The sequence below is a fragment of the Haematobia irritans genome, chromosome 5 (genome assembly GCF_050003625.1).
Source record: "Haematobia irritans isolate KBUSLIRL chromosome 5, ASM5000362v1, whole genome shotgun sequence".
Taxonomy (NCBI): Eukaryota; Metazoa; Arthropoda; class Insecta; order Diptera; family Muscidae; genus Haematobia; species Haematobia irritans.
Window position 1 is genome coordinate 169,612,201 of NC_134401.1, and position 25,838 is coordinate 169,638,038.

At 31.9% G+C, this 25,838-nt stretch overlaps 1 protein-coding gene across 5 annotated transcripts in view; it reads right to left on the reverse strand.

Moving 5' to 3' along the window:
* Dhit (regulator of G protein signaling double hit) overlaps window positions 1-25,838 on the reverse strand; it is a 109,157-nt gene that overhangs the window by 35,477 nt on the left and 47,842 nt on the right. The gene's annotated exons all lie outside the window — the stretch shown is intronic.

A 25,838-nucleotide genomic window follows, 5' to 3' on the forward strand; every position in this document is an offset into this window, starting at 1 on the left:
ATCTCACAATGTGACCTACATGGCGATCTTATAATATCAGTTAACGCACATTATCAATGTTTTCAAAAAAAAAAGGCAACTCTCGTATCATTGAAAAATAAATATATATATATATATATATATATATATATATATATATATATATATATATATATATATATATATATATATATATATATATATATATATATATATATATATATATATATATATATATATATATATATATATATATATATATATATATATATATATATATATATATATATATATATATATATATATATATATATATATATATATATATATATATATATATATATATATATATATATATATATATATATCGGGTCACCTACATAAAATTATTTCATCTACCAAATTTTAAGCAATTCGCGAGAAATATTTATCGGTTTACCCAAAACTTATTACTGAGTCCCAAATTCCCATAGCATAGTGACGTGTACAGTGAGAAAATATTCTCGAAAAGTCATTTTCAGGGTTAATGACTACAATTCAGCTTGAAATTTGTTTTTTCAGAACCAAAAAAAAATGTTTGGTCAACCGCATTACGATTCAAATGTGACCATCCTCGGTATGACATCGACAACACCTCAACAAAAACGGAATCCCTTTTTGCCCCTAACACATGTTAACGACCACAGAAGCACCAAGTGACAAATGGAGTGTTCTAACTTAATTGCGGCATTTTCCATTGACATGGACTTTTGCCAGTCAAGTTTCCTCTTATTTTCGTTTAGAAATTGTGTTTGTTGTTCAGAATCGTCAATGGTCAAACATCAAAGATTTTTTTCTGCTGACTATCTTTTGTAGTTAATGGACCAAACATGATATGCAAATTTTTTATTTCGCTATAACTCTTTTCAGTAACGTTTACGGGCTATGGAAATGAAACACTGAGAAAATTTTAAAAGCTGGTTAAATTATAAGCTGCATAATAACTTCTTAGTATCATTCTACAAATTTTAATAAAGCAATAACGGGACTACATTTGATTAACTTTAATTTTAAACTGGAACAATTTGGTTGGTTCAACAAAAGAAAATCATAGTGAAGATTCAGTGGTTAAAACTAGAAGTGCCCATATGTAATAGGTACTTTTAGTTAAATGTGGTATCACAATGGACTGAATAGTCTAAGTGAGCTTGAAACTTAATCGGGCTGCCACTTTAACCTATCCTAACTTTAATTTGAATTAATATAAAGTGCAAAACATTGATACATTTTAGTCTGACGAATTGATTTCTAAGTGGAAATCTTAAAATAGTTTTGCAAAACATTCAGAAACGGAATTTTAAATGGCGGGATTGGACAACCCTGGTATTGCAATCTGCCGTTTTACAGCTCTATCGTAAAGCTTAAAATTTTTTAAATTATACCTACTGAAAACGTTTTGATATACGGGCACTAAAAGATTATTTTCGCTCAAAAAATTAAATCGTGTGATTAGTTTTTACAACTTTCGATGTGATTAACTCAAGAACAGTGCATCGATGGGCTAATTTCAATGTTTGACGACGAAGCTCCGTCAAGGACCAGTGTTTATTGATGGTATTGTGAATTCAACCGAGGTTGTAGTTTACTCCAAGTCGATTTTCGGATGGTCATCGAAAATCAGTTGTTGTCCGGAAACCATTGATTCCGAGCGCCAACTGATATTGCAAGATCGCCATATAATTTATAGTGAGATCGAGACAATCTTAGACATCCCGAAATATAAAGGCAATCCCAGTACTACATCGATTCATGATTTTATTTGAAGTCGGGGGGTCGGACTTTATTTCTTAAGTAATTTCTAATTCGAATCTGATCGGATTGATATTTCGATTAGGATTGGCATCAAATTTTTATATCACAGCTACACAGACTGAATTCCCAGTTTTGATATCTTCAACTCAAAAATACATAATTTTATAGTGATCTTGGCACATATGAAGACAGATTTATGACAGCTGGCTCTCAGAGTAAAAAAAAAGATTGCAAGACTTTTTATTCTACCACAGCTCGTACTGAACTTATCCTCAGATATACATATACGAAAATAAAGTTTCCTTGCTCCATTTACTAAATGAAGATAGGTCATATGGAACGTGTTCGCTGTATGTGTTGTGTCAGGTAAGGAATAATTGCGCTTTAATATGTACGCAGTCATATCACTAAACACTGCCTTCAGATATGTATGAGGACTAAGTGACATTCATATTCACAACCACTTCCACACACGCACACACAAACACTTTTCCATGCATATTTAATATATATGTATGTATGTATGTCTATATACTGTCATGAGAAATTGTATGTATGACAAATACACGTGCACAAATACATTAGCATGAATAAATGTATGAGTAAACTGGTAGAGAAATGTGACCACAGGGAATTGCAGGCCAAAAAGTTGCAAAAATCAACATATTCAGCACCACCTCCTCCCCCCCACCACAAACACACACGAAATATTCGAAACTTAGAGAAAGGATTTTTCACAACGAAAACGTGTATATGGATGAATATACCAATGACTTGGTAATTCATTATGTGTGTGTGTGTATGTTTGTATGTATGATGCGACTAAGAGACTACAGCCTTAAGACTATAACCATGATGAGTGTCCCTGTACGAAGAGTTTATTAAATAACGACATCATTCACATGCTTCTACTGTCGCCGCCTTTAGCCTGGGTGGCGTTGGTAATTATGTTTAATGAAACCTCAGAAAACTTCTATACTATGTACTTCATTCTCCCACACACACACTCACACGCATACACAGTAAATAGATGTGCCGACAATATTTACTACAAAACAAAAACGAAACAATTTTTGAACTGTACGCCCACAAATAGTTCAACGGTTTTCATTATATTTTTAATCTCTGCACTGTGCTTTCGTTGATGCAAAAAAAAAACCTCTACGTAATAACATCGCAAACAAAATTAAAATATAAGTGGAGATTCAATAAGATTTTTATATGAAGACCCAGCAAAACAATTTGGAATTTCTTCTAAAGGCACAACTTTGAAAACACTTGTAAAAATATCCTTCCAAAGATGTTCTTTATTTTAACTACACTGGAAGTTCTTTTAGTTAAAGTTTTTACAACTTGCTTTCTTTTCATATTTTTAACCGGTAATTTAAACTTTTTTATTTCAAATAGGTTAAAAACAGAGTAAGAACTATAAAATGGTACAAATTATTCAAATTTTTTTCGAAAAAAAATGCAAGATTCATTCTAGAAAAATTTAAATTTTTGGAAAATGTTTGAAGTCAAAAGTGTCATATTTTTATAGGTAATTTTAACGTTTTTGTCTCAAATAGGTTAAAAACAAAGTAAGAACTAATAAAATAGCAGAAATTATTCAAATTTTGTCGAAAAAATGCAAAACCCATTCTAGAACAATTGAAAATTTTGGAAATTTTTTGAAGTCAAAAGCTTCAGACAAGCGTTAGCAATATTTTTTAATTCACATCTACAACACTAAACATGGATCACTCCTGAAGATGTGATGCAAATTCAGTGCAACGGCTGTTGAAATGGTCGGCATCCGTCCTATGACAAACCCATGTTAAATTCATCGCTTCTGCACCAATTTTGTGTCATTTTCGGATACAAAAAGAACATTTTCACTATTTGTGCATCTTTAGCAGTCCTGTAATAGGTCCGTTAGGGGCAATTTTCACTAATTTCCCTGTAGGAACACTATAACTAATATATCATTATATATATATAATATCCCCAGCAAAAAAAAATTGGAAGTTGTTCCGCAAACATTTCTTTTAAAGCCCATCCCAGAATCCCCCATCGAGTTTTTTCAACTTCCGATGCAGTCCTTTTGGACATGTGCACAAACATTTCTTCTAAAGCGCATCTTGGGATCCCCCAATGATTTTTTTTCTACTTCCGATGCAGTCCTTGTGGACAAGTATTAGAAAGAACGCAATCAGGCCATTTTAAGTGCAAATTTTGTATAATTAAATTTTACAAAAAAAATAGAAAACTAAAAAAATAGAAATTAATAAAAAATAGTAAAAAATAATAAAAAAATTCAACCCCGCTGGGATTTGAACCTGTGCCGTTTGACTTTTTCGTTTCCATGGAAGTTCTTTTGAGAAGGTTTTGCAAATTACGAGAATTTTTAATTTTTTTGTTCATTTTTAATGGAAAAAATATATTTATATGAAAATATATGCCGAAAATAAAAAATAAAAACGATGCATGACATAAAAAAATAATTTTTTAGAAAAATATTTGATAAAAAAATTGCCGCTGGTGAGATTTGAACCTGCGTTTCTTAGTTTTTCGTTCATACTAAAAAGAACATCTCGAGAAGCAATTAGAATGTTATTCCTTGGTGTAGTATTACGATCATATCACAAACATTTGAATTGACCTTTCGACGCTTTATGGCGTTTGTGGTTGAGTGTGCTAAGGCGTTCTGTTATGGTGCCAGCAAACCCAGGTTCAACCCCTGTCGGAGCGAAAAAGTTTTTCAAATTGTAAAAATTAGATAATAGGAAAATAATTTTGTAATAAAACATATTGATGAAAAAAATTACATTGGTTGAAAAATTTTTTTTTTTCGCTTTTTAAATTTCTTCATATAAATTAACTTCCAGGACACAAGTTCTAAAACAATGCAAAGGATCCAAAAAGGGAGTACTTCCGTCCTATGACAAGCCCATGTAAAATTCATTGGAGATGATCCAAGTTTGCACTACTTCCGGATCACAGATTGGGGATCCAAACTACTTTTTTGGAAGCTCTTTTTTTGCTGGGTCATTAATTGTGATTTAATAAAATAATTCTTGAAAATAATTTTGGTACCTACTACTGGCGATCATCTTCGCGAAAAAAGCAATCCCTGCGAACAAAATTTCCTCAAAAGCCTCAAACCAATTATCTGTGAAATTGTAGGCAATTGTGGAGAATTATTCTGAACTCGCAGATCCCTGGTAAAACCTTGTCTCAAGAATTCAAAAATTTAGGTACATATATTCATCTCGCATTCTATCACAATTTATGCTATTAGTGTGAGTGAAGCGACCTCTTTTGTATAGCCTAGTCCGAACGTTATTCCACGTTGCGCTAAAACCACTTAGAGAAGTTATGAAAAACTAAGAATGGTGACATTTCATTACTGAGAGAGGATAATCCACCATTAGAAAACTTTTTGGTGTTCGGTCGAAACTGGGGTTGAACCCACGACCCTATGTATGCAAGGCGGACATGCTAACTATTGCACCACAGCATTGCGAAATCTAACACGTCGGGTCAAACAACTGCATTTTTGAGCACTCAAAACATAAATTTCTAAATCATGGGTCATCCGACATATAGTCCTGACTTTGCATTGAATGACTTCTTATTATTCCCTTACATAAAAAATAAATTGAGAGGTCAACGTTTTGCGTCACGTCATGAAGAAGCGGTTGATGCATCTTTTGAGGATAGCTCAGTTAGAGTGGCGAAAGTGCTTCGATAATTGGTTCAAAATCATGTAAAAGTGGGTATATCTTAATGGGGAATATTTTGATGATTAATTTTTGTTTTGTTTCTCGATGATTAATATTTATTTTTGTTCTCTAATCCAGAGATAGATGGTGTCCTGGTGCAGTCGGACCAGTTCCTAAAAGAAGTCTCGAAGGCGATAGCTATTTTTTAAAAAATAGAAATGATGGTCACGCAAACCGAAACCTTTTATTTCAAGCCACAGGCACTCGCTCTGTGCTAACCACGCTCTTTGATTGCAAATATTTTCTATTGAAAGTGTATCGAAATAGTTTCGGTATGAAAAATAAAACATTCATAGACGATATCCGCTTCTTATCGAGCTACAGTTCCCATTCGGAAAGTAATATCCCACTACGCGATAGTGTCCTCGGGGAATCGAACCATTGACTAAAACAAAGCAAAACACTGTAGCTATGCTTGCAGGATTTGTAAGCACAAACAGATATTATTGAAAAATTAACTATGTTAAATATTATCTCATAAAGAGTTTACATTTCGATTTTTGATCGCTGTTAAAGTCGAATTTGTTAGGGAACGGAAACACCCCAAGTGATTGTGGTCTTTGGTATTGTTTTGCTTGAGATGTTACTACCCGAAAGCTTTCTGGCAATCCGAAATAGTGAAATTTCATCGAAAGATGATACAACAAATGTCCAAATGCTTGCAGTGAACTAACTTATAACTGTAAGGTCCACAGTATTGGTGCAGGCCATGATTAATGTTCTTTCAAACCACTGTCATACAAAAACTAATTCGAACAAATTGCAATTGGGTTGCATGTATAAACGTTGACACACGTACTTACGAGCATGTGTGTGCGTACTTGTAGCAGTAACTGTTTCTATATTCAAACTTTATTTGTTTCGATTTCGTGTCCCTTTTTTATAGGCATTTTTGGGGCTTTTACACGTTTCTATTCTACTATGGTTTTGATGAGATTTCTTTTGGAGCCCCATAACAACAATTCTCCTATACATGTCGCTCTATTCTAACACATTGTTGTTGGTATGCAGCATAGAGAGTGTACATGTGTGTGTGTGTATGTATACACCATTTTTCTTTTGTTTGATCTAAATTGTTGTTTTGCATGAGTATTTAAGAGAGTGTGGTATTTTGAAGGTGGGCGGGGGGTGGAGGGGAATTATAAACAAGTGTGAGTGAGTGCAAGGACAAAATTTTTCTTATGTGACAGCTAAGGAAACCTTCATTCCAAGTCACATTTCTCTTTGCAATGTGTTTTCTTTGTTTGTTATTTGTATTCGTTTTCTGTTTTTTTTCTTTCTTGAAGCCAACGCCAACAATTTTAGTGACTCCTATTATAGGAATTATGTGTTCGTTTTAGTTTTTTTTGGCTTAGCAGAGATGTCGCCATAATATGAACCATAACAATTTTCCAACTCTGAAAACACTGACGCATACAAAGAAACTAAGAAACATTGAAATCGATTTCATAAAAAGTGAAGTTTCATATCCAAAAAAATATAAATTTTGCTTTTTTATGAGTTTGTCTATGACAGCATCGAGACAATATGGCAGAATGTTGATATTGGTCATGGTGGTTGTGTGAAGGTAAAAATGACAATAAACCTTGGTTGTTTGACAAAAAGGTTCAATGCTAACTTCCTAATTGTTTTTCTTGTTGCACCGACTCATAAAGATACACGCGTATAGACGAATATTCGAATATGATATTGAGAGTTAAATTGGCGTAAGTCGTATATGGACTTATAAGTATCTAAAAATGGATTTAATTGGTAAATAATGACTCTTTTTGACAGAGACTGGTGGAATAAAATGCCCTCTTTAATATGTAACACGCAAAATATCTATGCAACTTTAAATTTACCCACAAGGTATATTTTTAAAGCAATTTTTTTCCACAAAAAATAGCAAAAATCTTCTTCCAAAAGTGGAAAAAATATTTTATCTAATTTGCACAAGAATTGTGATTGTTTTTTTTACACTATAACAACTCTTTGCAGCTTCAATTGATATAAATACTTTTAAATTAATTTTTTTTATAAAATTTTTCAAATAAAAACCCTTACATAATATCTATTTTTTATGAAAAATTGTGAAGGATTTTATGGCACTATTCTAAGTCACATTTATATTTTATCTAATTTGCACAAGAATTGTGATTGTTTTTTTTTCACTATAACAACTCTTTGCAGCTTCAATTGATATAATGGAAATGTAAATACTTTTAAATTATTTTTTTTTAGAAAATTTTTAAAATAATAACCCTTACATAATATATATTTTTTATGAAAAATTGTGAAGGATTTTATGGCACTATTCTAAGTTTCATTTTTCTCTCCAGCTTTAAATTCCTTTTCGGTCTTAAAATCATATTTTTTATAATTTTTTTTTAGTATGTACGAACACAAAATAGTGATAATAGAACATGGCTAAAAATTACTTAGACCCATTTAGACCGAACACAGCGTTTTGCCCTTTTTGGATTGGACATTTTTTAAAACTTTAGACACAGACTAGGTACAATATTAACCATAACTTTTGATAGAAATGTCCAATAAATTCGATCTTTTGACAGGATGCAATTCACATCAATCCAAATAAAAAACAGCGAACTCCATCATGCTAAGTCGACTTAACGTACTCTGGAATGAGGGCATCGATATATATATATTTTTTATAAAAATTTCAAATAACAGCCTCTGCATAATAACGAATTTCTTTTATAAAAAAATTTAATAAAAAATGATAGATTTCATCCCACTATTCGAACTCAGATGTTTTAATCCGGCTTTAAGGTTATAAATTTGAAATTTAAATTAAAAATTGTCTTTTATGTAAATTTTTTTTTCGAATAACAAACTTTACATTTTATCTTATTTTTATATAAAAAATTATGATTTTCTTTATGCTACCATTGTAATTCAGATTTTTCTATTCAACTTTAAATTGATAAATGTATATAAAAACTTATGATGGATTTCATGCTACCATTCTAATTCAGAATTTTCTATTCCGCCTTAAATTAATAAATTTAAAATTTAATTGTGAATTGTGAATTAAACCAAATATATTTTTGTATACAATTTTACAAATAACAATCGATTTTTTATTTAGCAATCTTTATATCCCTAAACATACCAATGCGAATTGGACCAACCACTGGATCGGTAGGGGACCATATCATGGTGTGTATGCACTAGAGGTGTGCACGTGAGTAATAGTTTACTCACGCTCACGCACACTCACGACTGAAAAATCATACTCACGAATAATTTTATGATTAATTTACCTTACCGAAGTGTCTGAAAACATGAGCATCATTAAAATCGAGAGTGTTATCATCCCAGGTGTCACTAAAATTGTAATTGAATTTAACTCTTAAGCGTTTTATGTTGGTGAGCAGGAATATTTTCGTGAATGTAATTCGTTACTCACGCACACTCACGAAGATATTATTTTCATGACTCACGCTCACGCACGACATTTTGGTTAGTTAATCACGCTCACGCACATTCACGCTGTTTTCATGAGCGTGACTCACGACTCACGCACGAATCACGAAAGTTTTCGTGAGTCACGACAATTTCGTGTCACGTGCACACCTCTAGCACCTGCCCCAGTTCTAGTTAAAACATATGGAAGAGTTCGGTAATTTTAACATGGTTTGTCGGATCAAATTTACACTTTGAGACATGACTGGAACTCACTTCAAAGTAGACGTCTTGAAAGACTTCAGTAGGGTCAACTTGCGTTGGAAACAGGCCAGTCTTCGACGAGCCTGTTTCCACGACTTGCGTGGTGCAATGGTTAGCATGTCCGCCTTCAATACACAAGGTCGTGGGTTCGATTCCTGCTTCGACCGAACACCAAAAAGTTTTTCAGCGGTGGATTATCCCAGCTCAGTAATGCTGGCGACATTTCTGAGGGTTTCAAAGCTTCTCTAAGTGGTTTCACTGCAATGTGGAACGCCGTTCGGACTCGGCTATAAAAAGGAGGTCCCTTGTCATTGAGCTTAACATGGAATCGGGCAGCACTCAGTGATAGGAGAGAAATTCACCAATGTCGTATCACAATGGACTGAATAGTCTAAGTGAGCCTGATACATCGGGATGCCACCTAACCTAACCTAACGACTTGCGTTGGCCAATAAAGAGTTAACTTTTTTTTTTTGCAAACACTGAGGCTACTCAAATTAAATAATTACGGTGTTTGAGCATGCGAACCATCACCAACAAGGAAAAAATATTTGCATGTTGAATAATGTGCGCATATGCCCAAAGAAAAAATACTTTCATCCGGAACGAAATTTTAGACAAACGAGATTTCCCAATATTTTTTAGAACAAATAAATCCGAATTTATAATGAGCCATTAATCAAATTCATTGTCTCCGAGCCAAGGAGATGCCAAAATTTACTTCAGTCAAAGTTGCAGACGCCATAACATTACCAACATCTCTAAAGCTCTGATTCCAGAAAAATATGTCTACGCTACTCTTAAAACCCTTATGGCGTTTTCTTTTCTTGTATAAAATCCGCACTTTTTTTGCATTTTGCCCGGAAAATGTACTTTTTAGGTGCGAAAAGGCTTCGAATTCTTTTGTTAAAATAGCCCACGCATAGAGGCAAAGTGCAGGCATTTTCAGCACCGCCGACAAACGAGAGTGCTGTGATTGCCCTGTTTCCTTTTTTGAATTCTTTTCTGCCCGCTGAAACGACAGCATTTTTTAGGTTGCTGGCAACATTTTAAAAATGCGCATTCTGTACAGACAAAATGAAGGCAAAGCACTTTTTTCGGAAAAGAAAACACCATTAGATTAATCAAGAAATGAAACTGTCTCGAAAACGGGTATAGTGAATCCGCCACTAACGCCTCTTTGCCTGAAAGAGTGAATGGTAGAGGTCGGTCAACATTTGCTCTCCAGCAACGAGGAGACTTCAGGTACTACTACTTCTGAGCCTAATATATAATATTCTAGATGTTAGTCATGGGTTACGTATAGAGGTATACCGTTGTTTAAGGCTCCCTTAGACTATACTCGTATAATGATACCACAGGAGGTGAACTTCTCTTTTTTATCAATAAGTACTGCCCAATTCCATGTTAAGCTCAATGGCAAGATGCTTACTTTATAGCCGAATTTAATAGCTGAATTTGTAATGTAAAGCATTATAGAAATTTGAAAACTCTGAGATAAATCGCCGATAAATTATTTGCTTTTAGAGTAATTTTCGTTACTCAGAATGGAAACTCATCTTTAAGTGTCGATAGTTCGTATTAATGGATTTCAGTGAATGTGTAGTTAGAATTAAATAATAATGAGATTTAACAAATTTAAAAAAACTGAAGCATCGTTACTAGTCCTGTGATATATCCATCAATGGGAACTCGCACCAATTTCCACACACAAAAATTTTTTTCGGAGTCAATCTCGAAATTAATTGATCCAATTAATTTTTTTTATTGAAATGTCTTCAATCACAGAAATGATGGTATCAATTAAAAAATAATTGAAAGTCAATTAAAAAATTAATTGATACTATTATTGTTGTGATTAATTTTTGTTTTAATTAAAAAATGTTTTACATCAATTAAAATTTTAATTGAATATTTTTTAAAACTCAATTAAGACTTTAATTTTATGATTTTTTGTAAAAAATTTTTCTGTATTATAGGGCTTTTACATATTTCCCCAACAAACAAAAAATATCCCAAAAGATGTTAAAGCTGTTTTTTCCATTTAGTCCTCAGTTCTTCTCAACGTCTGTTTATTTACACATTCATGTATATTTACGAGGATATAAACAAAAGATAAATATGCATTTATTGTTATGAATCATGTTCGTTGTGGAATATAAAAGGTTACGAATAGAAGAAGGGCAAAAGTCATGAAGCATAGAAAAAAAACTGAAAGCTAAAACTGCAAAAATAGAGCGGAAAACCATTCCCATATAGACCAGGAAAACATAATAATAATAAAAGTCCTTAGAAACAGGCCAAGTAATGCAAAAGTAGTTGTAGGGGGTACTTGTGAAAAACAAAACGGAAGAAAACATTTGCTGAATACGATGCATATAATGTTAATTAAATTACTTTTTTTTTTGTTGCTTGTTTTATTGTTCTCAGACTCTGTATTAACAACCACAACAAAGGAATGCCTTAGAGTCTGCTAGTAAAGAAATGGAAATGTTTTTAAGCAAAACAAAAAATTTTCACATTTTTCTTGAGTATTTTTAAATATTTTCTAATACCTTATTTTATATGAAATATACTAGAGGGTAGGATTTGCATAAAAAACACAAAAAAAAAACATTTTATATATATTGATGATATAAACACAAGGTAATTAATTTCATGTACAAAGATGGATGAGCAATCTCCCTACAATTAATGATAATTTTCGATTGGAAGTAAAATATCTCAATTACACATGACATGTAAACATATACTCTAAAAAAAATATTTCTTCAAGCTTGAATAAAGAATGTGATTTTATAAAGATAATCAAATTTATTTCAGATAATATATCATGAATTTTTTTTTTATAAAAAAATTTATTTTTGTTTGTAAGATTTTTTTGACTCTTTTCCTTCGATCATTTATTCATTTATAACTATAAATTGTAATATCAAACTCTTTTTTAAAGTCGCTAACATCTCTTTAATTGTGCATATATCCTAGTATTCTATTGTATACAAGTTTATATTAATTATCAATAAATAAATAAAAAATAAATAAATTTATTTCCTTTCATTAGTCCCAAGAAACCAATTTTAATTTTTCGATTCCACAGAGTTATTCCTATTTTGTTTATTTTAATAGAAGAAAAAAAGAGATTCTTTAACTATTTATTTATTTATTTATTCCCAATATCCCCATGGAATACTTAAATGGATAACCCCATTGCGTATACGTACTGCAAAATGTTATTATCGCAAAATGTATACGCCACAGTGTACCATGTCTCAAAAGCTGCACTATCATTCACTCAAGTCAACTACCTAACTGGCCAAGTCATTAACATAACAAAAGACCATTGTACCCAATGTGCCTAAGAAATCGATCTTTGAACTGAGTAGTCGTTCGTTTAACAGTCAAGTAAATCGTTAAACGTATTTTTTTTTTTTGGGATTATAAGTAACTTATATGACGAAATCAATGACAGCTATGGCAGCTATGCCTATTCCTTATTCATAAATGAAATAACAAAAAATATTTTTGTTGTGTGGGAAAACTGTCTCTGAATATGATTTCAATAAATCAAGGTTTTCAATGTCGTACGGATCTCGATAGAAAGGGGAGATATAACCTAAAACTCATGGTAATGCGGAATTAGTAAAACCTATGGAATGAGATGCATAAATAATTCAGTAGAAGGATTAGTGGAGTATTAAAGAGCCACACTATAAAATATTACCCGGAACTGGAAGGAAATGAATGGAAGAAATAGTGTGGAATCAAAATGAATTAAACAGAACTGAATTGAATTAAGTTAGCAGCTATTGAATAACAAGTATATACGGCCGTAATTTCGGCCAGGCGGAATATTATGTACCTTCCACCATGGATTGCGAAGAAACTTTTACTAAAAACTGTGGTCAATGATTTTGAATGACCCAAAAATGAAGTTGATCGAGATAGCAGAGGCCTCAAATATATCAAAGGAACATGTTGGTCATATCATTCATCAATATTTGGATATGCGAAAGCTCTGTGCAAAATGGGTGCCGCGCGAGCTCACATTTGACCAAAAACAACAACCTGTTGATGATTCTGAGCGATGTTTGCAGCTGTTAACTCGTAATACACCCCGAGTTTTTTTCGTTGATATGTGACAATGGATGAAACATGGCTCCATCACTACACTCCTGAGTCCAATCGACAGTCGGCTGAGTGGACAGCGACCGGTGAACCGTCTACGAAGCGTAGAAAGACTCAAAAGTCCGCTGGCAAAGTAATGACCTTTGTTTTTTGGGATGCGCATGGAATAATTTTTATCGATTATCTTGAGAAGGGAAAAACCATCAACAGTGACTATTATATGGTGTTATTGAAGCGTTTGAAGGTCGAAATCGCGACAAAACGACCCCATATGAAGAAGAAAAAAGTGTTGTTCCACCAAGACAACGCATTGAGAACGATGGCAAAAATTCAAGAATTGGGCTTCGAATTGCTTCCCCACCCACCGTATTCTCCAGATCTGGCCCCCAGCGACTTTTTCTTGTTCTCAGACCTTAAAAGGATGCTCGCAGGGAAAAAATTTGGCTGTAATGAAGAGGTGATCGCCGAAACTGAGGCCTATTTTGAGGCAAAACCGAAGGAGTACTACCAAAATGGTATCAAAAAATTGGAAGGTCGTTATAATCGTTGTATCGCTCTTGAAGGGAACTATGTTGAATAATAAAAACGAATTTTTACAAAAAAAAAATGTGTTTTTCTTTGTTAGACCGGGGACTTATCAGCCAACCTGTTGAACTCTTAACATCCCAGGTGTCACTAAAATTGTAATTGAATTTAACTCTTAACCGTTTTATGTTGGTGAGCAGGAATATTTTCGTGAGTGTAATTCGTTACTCACGCACATTTAATCAAAAGGTTCATTCTCAGTTAATATAAAATTAAGTAAAAAGTTTTTCTTTACTTTCGAAGATTCGTGTTCTGAACTAATGGAAAAATAGTAATGAATAGATTATAAATTTTATTATATTTTTTTGCCATATTTTTTTCGGTGTAGTCAAAGGATATATAGAGGCTATATAGTAGCGGTACATTTAAAAAAACAACTGAACAGAACAACAAACAGAAATAGTCAAGCTCAACTTCGAAAATAATATCTTCGTGAGTGTGCGTGAGTAACGAATTTCACTCACGAAAATATTCCTGCTCACCAAAATAAAACGGTTAAAAGTTAAATTCAATTACAATTTGAGTGACACCTGGGATGTTAAGAGTTTAACAGGTTGGCTGATAAGTCCCCGGTCTAACAAAGAAAAACACATTTTTTTGTCAAAATTTGTTTTTATTATTCAACATAGTTCCCTTCAAGAGCGATACAACGATTATAACGATCTTCCAATTTTTGATACCATTTTGGTAGTATTCCTTCGGTTTTGCCTCAAAATAGGTCTCAGTTTCGGCGATTACCTCTTCCTTGCAACCAAATTTTTTCCCTGCGAGCATCCTTTTGAGGTCTGCTAACAAGAAAAAGTCGCTGGGGGCCAGATCTGGAGAATACGGTGGGTGGGTAAGCAATTCGAAGCCCAAATCATGAATTTTTGTTATCATTCTCAATGACTTGTGGCACGGTGCTATGAGTTCTTGGGGGCTTTGTGGAGCCTTTGGTACCATTTTCTACTTAATTGTCTTAGCATTTTCTTATAGACCACGAGATCTGCACTATCTTTCTAGTTACGGCATTTTGAATTAAATACCGTACGTATTTAGTTAACCAAAATTGGGGATCAAAACTACTTCATTTAGGACAGTTTTTGATTTGTATTCCAACATTCATTTTCTCCATAAAATATTGGGCGTTATGACCGCCCATTTTTTGTGACATATGACCGCGATGAGGGAGGACATAAAGCCCAAACTAAAATTGCGCGATGTGACCGCCCCAATGGAGGACATAACGCATTTTGGGCGATATGTCCGGTTGCCGCCTTAGCCTATCATCGAAACTTTTTCATATTTAATCAAAAGGTTCATTCTCAGTTAATATAAAATTAAATAAAAAGTTTTTCTTTACTTTCCTCCCTCATCGCGGTCATATGTCCCAAAAAATGGGCGGTCATAACGCCCAATATTTTATGGAGAAAATGAATGTTGGAATACAAATCAAAAACTGTCCTAAATGAAGTAGTTTTGATCCCCAATTTTGGTTAACTAAATACGTACGGTATTTAATTCAAAATGCCGTAACTAGAAAGATAGTGCAGATCTCGTGGTCTATAAGAAAATGCTAAGACAATTAAGTAGAAAATTGTGCCAAACGCTCCACAAAGCCCCCAAGAACTCATAGTTCTATTTGTCAAATCGGAACATATGAGTAAAAAGAAAATGTGCCGGAAAAGATTTTTTAGCAAATAACTATTATGGAAGCCCATTTGGTATACAGTCTTTTTGTGTTCCACCCCAGTAACTGAAATAATAAATGATATGGATGATGGAGAAGCTATTATTTTATTAATGTCCCTTTTTCGGTCGTTTCATTTCATCTTATGGGTACAAGAAATGACTAATATTTACGAAGGCTACGAACGACATGTCAGTATAACTGTATTAATTTTTTAAAACAAGTTAATAAAACGAAAGATGCAAGAACTTAAGGACGAACTGAATGTACTCAAATCCTAGCAACTTTCGTTTTATTAACTTGTTTTCAAAAAGTAATGCCTCCCTTGGGGCGGTCGCCGACTAAGGCTATGGTCACACAAGGCAAATATTTGACCAAAATGACATTTTTCCAAATATATGGATACGGTTTTTGAAAAGATGTTATATATCCAATATGAGCTAAAAATGTCTGTTGATTTGGCTGTGTCAACGGATTCTTTTTTGATGTATGTCAAATATTTCCCTAGTGTGACCAAAGCCAATTTTGTGACGAATTTTGAGGATTCTGTACCTTTCGTTTTAAGTTATTTTGTACTCCGAATTTTTTACATAATTTTTACTTTTTCTTTCTTTACACTACACACAAAAAATTTTTTTTCTGATTCAATCACGAAATTAATTGATCCAATTAATTTTTAATTGAAATGTCTTTAATCACAGAAATGATAGTATCAATTAAAAATTAATTGAAGATCAATTAAAAAGTTAATTGATCCAATTAAAAAATTAATTGATACTATTATTTTTGTGATTGATTTTTGTTTCAATTAAAAAATTTGTTAATCAATTAAATTTTTAATTGAATATTTTTTAAAAGTCAATTAAAATTTTAATTGGCAAAATTTTCGTGAAATTTTTTTGTGTGTACAATATATTTTTGGTTTTAAGCATTTTTAATGAATTTATTTTATAGTGTAATTATATCCATTTTTTTATATTAATATAAGTCAAAATAATTATGGTTTTATCCAACTTATCAGCCTCTATAAAGTCATAATTGGCACTGAGGTACAAAGTTTGTTTCTGTATTAAATGTATTTTTATTAAATAGTAAACAAAAAATGTGTATATTAAAATTTAGATACATATTTTTATTTGTATTTATTTAAAATAGATATAAAATTCGATAAATTAGATCTGTATCCTAAATTTAATTTTATATACCCTAGATTTAAACCTACATAGCCTCCTAAAAAAATTATTTTTGTGTTAAAGGAGCTACAGCTTTGGCGTGAAGACTAATTTGTTTTAATCAAAACAAAGATTGATAATTTAATTTTTAGTTGTACACTCAAAAAAAAAGTGACCTCTCTATTTCACTAAAGCCAATTTATCTTATTTTTATTTATTTTATTTTAGTTCATGGAATTATTATGATTCTAAACAACGGGAAAAAATTATACACAAATTAAGCAAAAAGATTTACTAAATTTGTACTTCTCACAAAATAGTTTATTATTTCTTAAATTTGTAAATTTGACCAAAAATGCGTCCATCATGAACTTCGTATGGCACTAAAGACGTTCTTGCATTTTTGAACTCCAATTTTTTCTTTCAGACTACAAAATTTTCTTTAACAAGTGAAAATAATTAATTATGTCTAATAGGTTTTCTTGAATTTGTCGAAAAATATTTACTTATTTTTGTAATATCGGCGTGCTGCTAGCGATTGTAATACTGTTTAGTTAAAATTTTCTAAAAAATATTCAAAATTTTCTAAAATTAACGAAAAATTTTCTTCCTGGTGGGTTCACAGTTTTTTCAGTGTATCAATTATTTTTTATTTCAAATAAAAAATAATTATATCAATTAATTTCGTAAATAATGTGAAACACATTTCACATGCAAGGTGTCCACGTTAAGCAATGCACTACGGTGACTTTCCCAATTTTTCCTGCTTTTACCCAATATTCTCATTTTGCAATACAGTGGATATCAATAATTTGTTATACGTTCGAGCTTATTATAGCTGTTTTATTTTTTTTTAACGATTTTACGTTTCATTGACTTAGACATCACCTACATCCAAAAATTTAACCTTAGAAATTATTTACATCACTTATTATCTCCACGATACATTGAAAATGTATTTTCCAAAATATTCCAGTCTCTAATAATGGAATATGTATTTATTATTCCGTTCAAACGAAGCCACAACAAATTTTCGTATAGGTTTCAATTAAAATTTACATAAACTTTTAGAACTCAATCCAAAACTAAACCACTGTTTTCATTAATAAAACATTATTCAGATTTATGGGGATATTTGGAAATTTACTATTTCACGCGATTACACCTTAACTGAAAAGGGAACACAGAAATTGATTTTGTATAAGGTAACAAAAGCCCTTTGCCACCAGATAAAATTTCTAAGGATATTCATATTTCGGTTGAGTTTTAGTGTGTAGTCACTATTTCACACAACCACTTCACTATTTAAAGGATGTAACAAAAAGCGCCAAACGGAATTTTATTTGCAGCAAAAATGGGGCAAAAAATCGAGAACTCTTTTTAACAAAATAACACTGATCCACTTTGCTAGTATAACCTTGGTAGAGGGAAGCAAAACACTAAACACTATTTGTATATAGATCCGTTTTTTTTTTTTCAATTTGATATAAAGAAAGAATTTTAAAGAGTCTTATACACGTCAATTGACTACCGAGCACAACCGATAAACCGACTAGCCTACTAACCAATTGAGATAATTTTTTTGTTTATTCATACAATTTGTTAAAGTGGTAGATTAGAACTAACCACAAAGGCCAAATGGTTGGTAGAATGGCAACGAACAATGTTAATAACACACAAAAAATGGAGTATTTGACGCGCCAAGCGTGTTCAATGTCCAATGTACTACACGACGCGTATGGAATGTATGTCTGAAACAAAGCAACCTCCGACACATCACTTTGGAGAAATCCACAAAAGCATTGAGCTTTACCCCCACCCTCCAAACCAAACATGCACACCGAACAACGAGCGAACCGAACCGAACGGCCATATGAACGAATAAACGAACGCAACAACCAATATTAACAATGTTTTGACCAAAACAACAAAATAAAAACAAAACAAAAACTAACGAACGCACTGCCCTGGCTATGGTACACCGATGAGTATGTGGAATTTTTTCGTTGTTTGTTATTGATGTTCATCATACGTAGCGAAAAAGGAATGCCATGGCAGTAGACGCAACCACCTTAAAGTACACAAACAACAATTCAGTCATTCATTTCACATTTGAAAACAATCAACAACACAGGAAAAATTTAGTCCACGGGAAAAAGAATGGGGTTAAAAGAAATTTTAAAGGGCCTTTATGTGATGAATAAATTGGGTCTATAATTGGCTTCAGGATTATCGTACTTAGACATTGTGTGTTATTTTTGGGTTCAGGTCCAAAGAATAAAGCGAACTATTTTTGTTGGTGGTGGCGATAAATTTTTTTTATTTTACCGCATCGAGAAATTAGTCACAAAAATGCAATTGAAATTATGTTATACGAACGATCATTAGAATTATTGTACAACGAATTATACAACCCAATTTTAATTTTTTTTCTTGTGAAAAAAAAATTGACAACATTTTCTATAGAAATAAAATTGTGACATAATTTTCTATAGAAATAAAATGATGAAACAATTTTCTATAGAAATAAAATGTTGGCAAAATTTTCTATAGAAATAAAATCTTGACAAAATTTTCTATAGAAATATAATTTTGACAAAACTTTCTATAGAAATAAAATATTGACACAATTTTTTTTGGGAATAAAACTTTGACAAAATTTTCTATAGAAATAAAATATTGACACAATTTTCTATAGAAATAAAATATTGACACAATTTTCTATAGAAATAAAATTTTGGCAAAATTTTCTATAGAAATAAAATTTTAACAAAATTTTCTATAGAAATAAAATTTTAACAAAATTATCTATAGAAATAAAATTTCGACAAAATTTTCTATAGAAATAAAATTTTGACAAAATTTTCTATAGAAATAAAATTTTAACAAAATTTTCTTTAGAAATAAAATTTCGACAAAATTTTCTATAGAAACAAAATTTTGACAAAATTTTCTACAGAAATAAAATTTTTAGAATTGTTCTACAAAAATAAATTTTTACAAAATTTTCTATAGAAATAAAGTTCTGACAAAATTTTCTATAGAAATAAAATTTTGACAAAATTGTCTATAGAAATAAAAATTTGAAACAATTTGCTATAGAAACAAAATTTTGACAAAATTTTCTGTAGATATTAAGTTTTGACAAAATTTTCTATAGAAATAAAATTTTGCCAAATTTTCTATAGAAATAAAATTTCGACAACATTTTCTATACAAATAAAATTTTGACAAAAATTTCTATAGAAATAAAATATTGACACAATTTTCTCTAGAAATAAAATTTTGACAAAATTTTCTATGGAAATAAAATTTTGACAAAATTTTCTATAGAAATAAAGTTTTGACAAAATTTTCTATAGAAATAAAGTTTTCACAAAATTTTCTATAGACATAAAATTTTGACAAAATTTTCTATAGAAATAAAATATAGACAAAATTTTTTTTAGAAATAAAATTTTGACAATTGTTCTACATAAATAAATTTTGACAAAATTTTCTATAGACATAAAGTTTTGACAAAATTTGCTATAGAAATAAAATTTTGACAACATTTGCTATAGAAATAAAATTTTAACAAAATTATCTACAGAAATAAAATTTTCACAAATTTTTTTATAGAAATAAAATTTTGACAAAATTTTCTATAGACATAGGTTAGGTTAAGTTATGTGGCAGCCCGATGTACCAGGCTCACTTAGACTATTCAGTCCATTGTGATACCAAGTGTGAACTTCTCTCTTATCACTCAGTGCTGCCCGATTCCATGTTAAGCTCAATGACAAGGGACATCCTTTTTATAGCCGAATCCGAGCGGCGTTCCTTATTGCAGTGAAACCACTTAGAGAAGCTTTGAAACCCTCAGATATGTCACCAGCATTACTGAGGTGGGATAATCCACCGCTGAAAAACTTTTTGTTGTTCGGTCGTAGCAGGAATCGAACCCACGACCTTGTGTATGCAAGGCGGGCATGCTAACCATTGCACCACGGTGGCTCCCGTGTATAGACATAAAATTTTGACAAAATTTTCTATAGAAATAAAGTTTTAACAAAATCTTCTATAGAAATAAAGTTTTGACAAAATTTTCTATAGAAATAAAATGTTGACAAAAATTTCTATAGAAATAAAATTTTGACAAAATTTTCTATAGAAATTAAATTTTGACAAAATTGTTTAAAGAAATAATATTTTGACAACATTTTCTATAGAAATAAAATTTTGACAAAATTTTCTATAGAAATAAAATTTTGACCAAATTTTCTATAGAAATAAAATTTTGACAAAATTTCCATAGAAATAAATTTTTGACAATTGTTCTACAAAAAAAAATTGAAAAAAAATTTCTATAGAAATAAAATTTTTACCAAACATTCTATAAATTTATTGTCGTTGTGAGTCCGTTCTCCTTTTTTGTAGAATATTTTTGTATACTTTAGAATTTTCTGTTTCCTCGATTAAGCTTTTTTTTACTAAAAAAAATTATATTTATACGATCTTGCCTGAAATTTGATATTCGGTGTTTAAAACCCAGGAAAACAAGGGCTTATGATCCTCCGTATAGGACAATCTCTATATTTGGCTTTCAACAAAAAACATTTCACGGTTACTTTCACTGTAAAATTTGGCCCTTAAGTAGAATTAACATTAACAATTTCACCGCTGGATAACAAAAAAGTACAAATATAAACACCAAAACAAATTTCAAGTAAACAAACAAATCCCATAACAAAAGCTTTCATCGTTTACAAATGACATCAAGGAAAATTTTATGAATGAAGATGACAATGAAAGCTTTTCATAAACAAAGTTTCCCAATTATTTATTGTCTAGACTAAACGAAAGCTTCAGACATTTACAGTATTGCCAGATGTCATTAAAAACAGCTTTTTATCAGCAGGTAGAAGAAGCTTTTCACAGCTGTAAAAAGCTACGAAGCAGCTGTTATATGATATCTATTCTTAAAGGCCAAAACTAAAACAAAAGAGCAAGAGAAAGCAAAAATCATTGAGCAAATAGCAAGTGAGTCTACGTACCTAGGATACACTAAAAGTTTCATTCATTGGAATTATGGAAAATTGGAAATTTTAGAGAGAGAACTCTACTTTAAGTCTCGCAAGAGAGAGAGAGGGAGTGAATTCTCAAATGAGAGCATTATTGTTTGTTTGTTAAAGAGAGACAAAGGAAAATTTATGTTTATAAATGAGAACACGACGCATAGTTTTATATTTTATTTATCTGCCGCAGCATTCCTTCTACAATACAACAACCACATCAATTTCCGTCTCTCATCTTCCCCTTAAAGAAATGCCAACACATCAAATCTAACATATGAGTGATTGTTAATAAAAAATGAATTTCGTATAATTTCATCAAAAATCCCTAACCCATCACTTAAACAAAACAAAAGCCAGACATATTCCATATTTTTTTTTTATATTCCATAAAGTAGTTAGAACTACAGACACTGCAAATGGACAAAAAAAAAAGAGACAGACAAACAGACGGATAGAGAGACATTCATAAATATTTTTATTCCGAGGAAAACCTGTGGTATTAACGAAAAATATTCCCACCAAATGAATGCGTAATGAATGAGTTTCGATGGTTGACCGACCATGACTTCATTCGATAAAACACACACACGCTCTCTGACATATATACCAACAAGGTATTACCATATAGGTGTATACTTCATTTTAATATACCCATATGTAAATATATTTACACGCATATACATACACACATACACTCACTTACGCATTGTTAAGCATATTACTTTTGAAAACCGTAACTTTTTTTGTTTTAAGTCCTTTATATTGAGATTCCCCTTTATCCCTTTCCCAATAATGTGGAGGATACAGATGTGTACATAGATTTATAATTTCCCCAAAAATTGGGACAAATTCTCTGAAATTGCCAAAATAGGGAAAATTGGTTTTGAAAAAAAAAAACAACAAAAATAATTAATAAAAAATCATTTAAAACAATCATAATTTAAAATATATTAGAGAATTTTAAAATTACATCGGTGGCCAGTATAGGGTAGGTGAATGCACACCCCACCCCTTGCACACCCGGACAGATTTTGCCCTGTCTTAAAGATTTTAGCATTGATTTCGATCCAATGGCGTTGTTTGTTTTTAATAAATAAATTTTTAGGGAAATGTAAAGCTAGAAATTTAGTCTCTATAAAATTAAAAAATAAAATTAGTATTAGATTTCATTTATTTTTCGATTCATACTATTTTTGTTATATATTAACAAAACTATTAATTTACTAATAAATGTCTGTTAAAAAATCAAAATTATAACACACACAAAATCTGTAAATCACAGATACAAAATCCCCAAAATGAGACAATATTTGAAATATTTTTACACTTTATTCAAGTTTGCAGGGAGCCACCGTGATACAATGGTTAGCATGCCCGCCGAATACCAAAAAGTTTTCCAGCGGTGGATTATCCCACCGCAGTAATGCTGGTGACATTTCGGAGGGTTTCAAAGCTTCTCTAAGTGGTTTCACTGCAATGTGGAACGCCGTTCGGATTCGGCTATAAAAAGGAGGTCCCTTGTCATTGAGCTTAACATGGAGTCGGGCAGCACTCAGTGATAAAAGAGAAATTCACCAATGTGGTATCACACTGGACTGATACAAAATAAAAATTCTGTTTCAATCATGAAATTAATTGATCCAATCATTTTTTTAATTGAAATGTTTTCAATCACGAAAATAATAGTATCAATCACGGTTTTTACGGCCAATTAAAAAAAATTAAAAAATGCTTTGATTTCAAAATTTCAATTAATTTTTCAATTGATTCAATTAAAAGTAAAATTTTTCAATTGATTCAATTAAAAGTAAAATTGATGTTGATTGCAAAAACGAATTAATTTTTTTAATTGATTCAATTAAAAATGTAATTGATATTAATTGCAAATACCAATTATTTTTATACCCACCACCATAGAATGGTGATGGGCATATAATAAGTTTGTCATTCCGTGTGTAACACATCGAAATATCGATTTCCGTCTTTATAAAGTATATATATTCTTGATCAGGGAGTAATTCTAAGACGATATAAGCATGCCCGTCCGTCTGTCTGTCTGTCTGTCTGTTGTAATCACGCTACAGCCCTCAATAATGGCGCTATCGTCCTGAAATTTTGCACAGGTTCGTTTTTTGTTTGCAGGCAGGTCAAGTTCGAAGATGGGCTATATCGGTCCAAGTTTTGATATAGTCCCCATATAAACCGACTTCCCGATTTGGGGTTTTGGGCTTATAAAAACCGTAGTTGTTATCCAATTTGCCTGAAATTGAAAATCTAATGGTACTTGAGGATCATAAAAAGGTGTGCCGAAAATGGTGCCCATCGGTCCATGGTTTGCTATAGCCCCCATATAGACCGATCTCCCGATTTTACTTCTTGGGCGTCTAGAAACTGTATTTTCTATCCGATTTGCCTGAAATTGAAAATCTAGAGGTATTTTGGGACCATAAAGAGGTGTGTCAAAAATGGTCCGTATCGGTCCATGGTTTGGTATAGCCGACATATAGACCGATCTCCCGATTTCTATTCTTGGGCTTCTAGAAACTGTATTTTCTATCCGATTTGCCTGAAATTGAAAATCTAGAGGTATTTTAGGACACTAAAGTGGTGTGTCGAAAATGGTCGGTATCGGTCCATGGTTTGGTATAACCGACATATAGACCGATCTCCCGATTTTTATACCCTGCGCCACACTGTGGAACAGGGTATTATAAGTTAGTGCATATGTTTGCAACACCCAGAAGGAGACGAGATAGACACATGGTGTCTTTGGCAAAAATGCTCAGGGTGAGCTCCTGAGTCGATATAGCCATGTCCGTCTGTCCGTCTGTCCGTGAACACATTTTTGTAATCAAAGTCCAGGTCGCAGTTTTAGTCCAATCGACACAAGTATGTGTTTTGGCTCAGAATAGATCCCTATTGATTTTGGAAGAAATCGGTTCAGATTTAGATATAGCTCCCATATATATATTTCGCCCGATATGGACTTATATGGCCCCAGAAGCCAGAGTTTTACCCTAATTTGCTTAAAATTTTGCACAAGAAGAACAATTGGTCTATAGTCAAGTGTACCAAATTTTATTGAAATCGGTTCAGATTTAGATATAGCTCCCATATATATCTATCGCCCGATATGGACTAATACGGTCCCAGAAGCCAGAGTTTTACCCCAATTTGGTTGAAATTTTGCACAGGGAGTAGAATTAGCATTGTAGCTATGTGTGCCAAATTTGGTTGAAATCGGTTCAGATTCAGATATAGCTCCAATATATAGCTTTCGGCCGATTTACACTCATATGACCACAGAGGCCAATTTTTTGCTCCGATTTAGTTGAAATTTTGCACAGGGAGTAGAATTAGCATTGTAGCTATGCGTGCCAAATTCGGTTGAAATCGGTTCAGATTTAGATATAGCTCCCATATAAAGCTTTCGCCCGATTTACACTCATATGACCACAGAGGCCAATTTTTTGCTCCGATTTAGTTGAAATTTTGCACAGGGAGTAGAATTAGCATTGTAGCTATGCGTGCCAAATTTGGTTGAAATCGGTTCAGATTTAGATATATCTCCCATATATAGCTTTCGCCCGATTTACACTCATATGACCACAGAGGCCAATTTTTAACTCCGATTTAGTTTAAATTTTGCACAGGGAGTAGAATTAGTATTGTTGCTATGCGTGCCAAATTTGGTTGAAATCGGTTCAGATTTAGATATAGCTCCCATATATGTTTTTCTGGTTTCTTCAAAAATGTTCAAAATACCAACATTTGCCTTGTAAAATCGCCACTGCTTACTCGACTCTAATTTTCCTAAACGTCTAATACATATATATCGAGCGATAAATCATAAATAAACTTTTGCGAAATTTCCTTAAAATTGCTTCAGATTTAAATGTTTCCCATATTTTTTACTAACATTGTGTTCCACCCTAGTGCATTAGCCGACTTAAATTTTGAGTCTATAGATTTTGTAGAAGTCTATCAAATTCTGTCCAGATCGAGTGATATTTAAATGTAT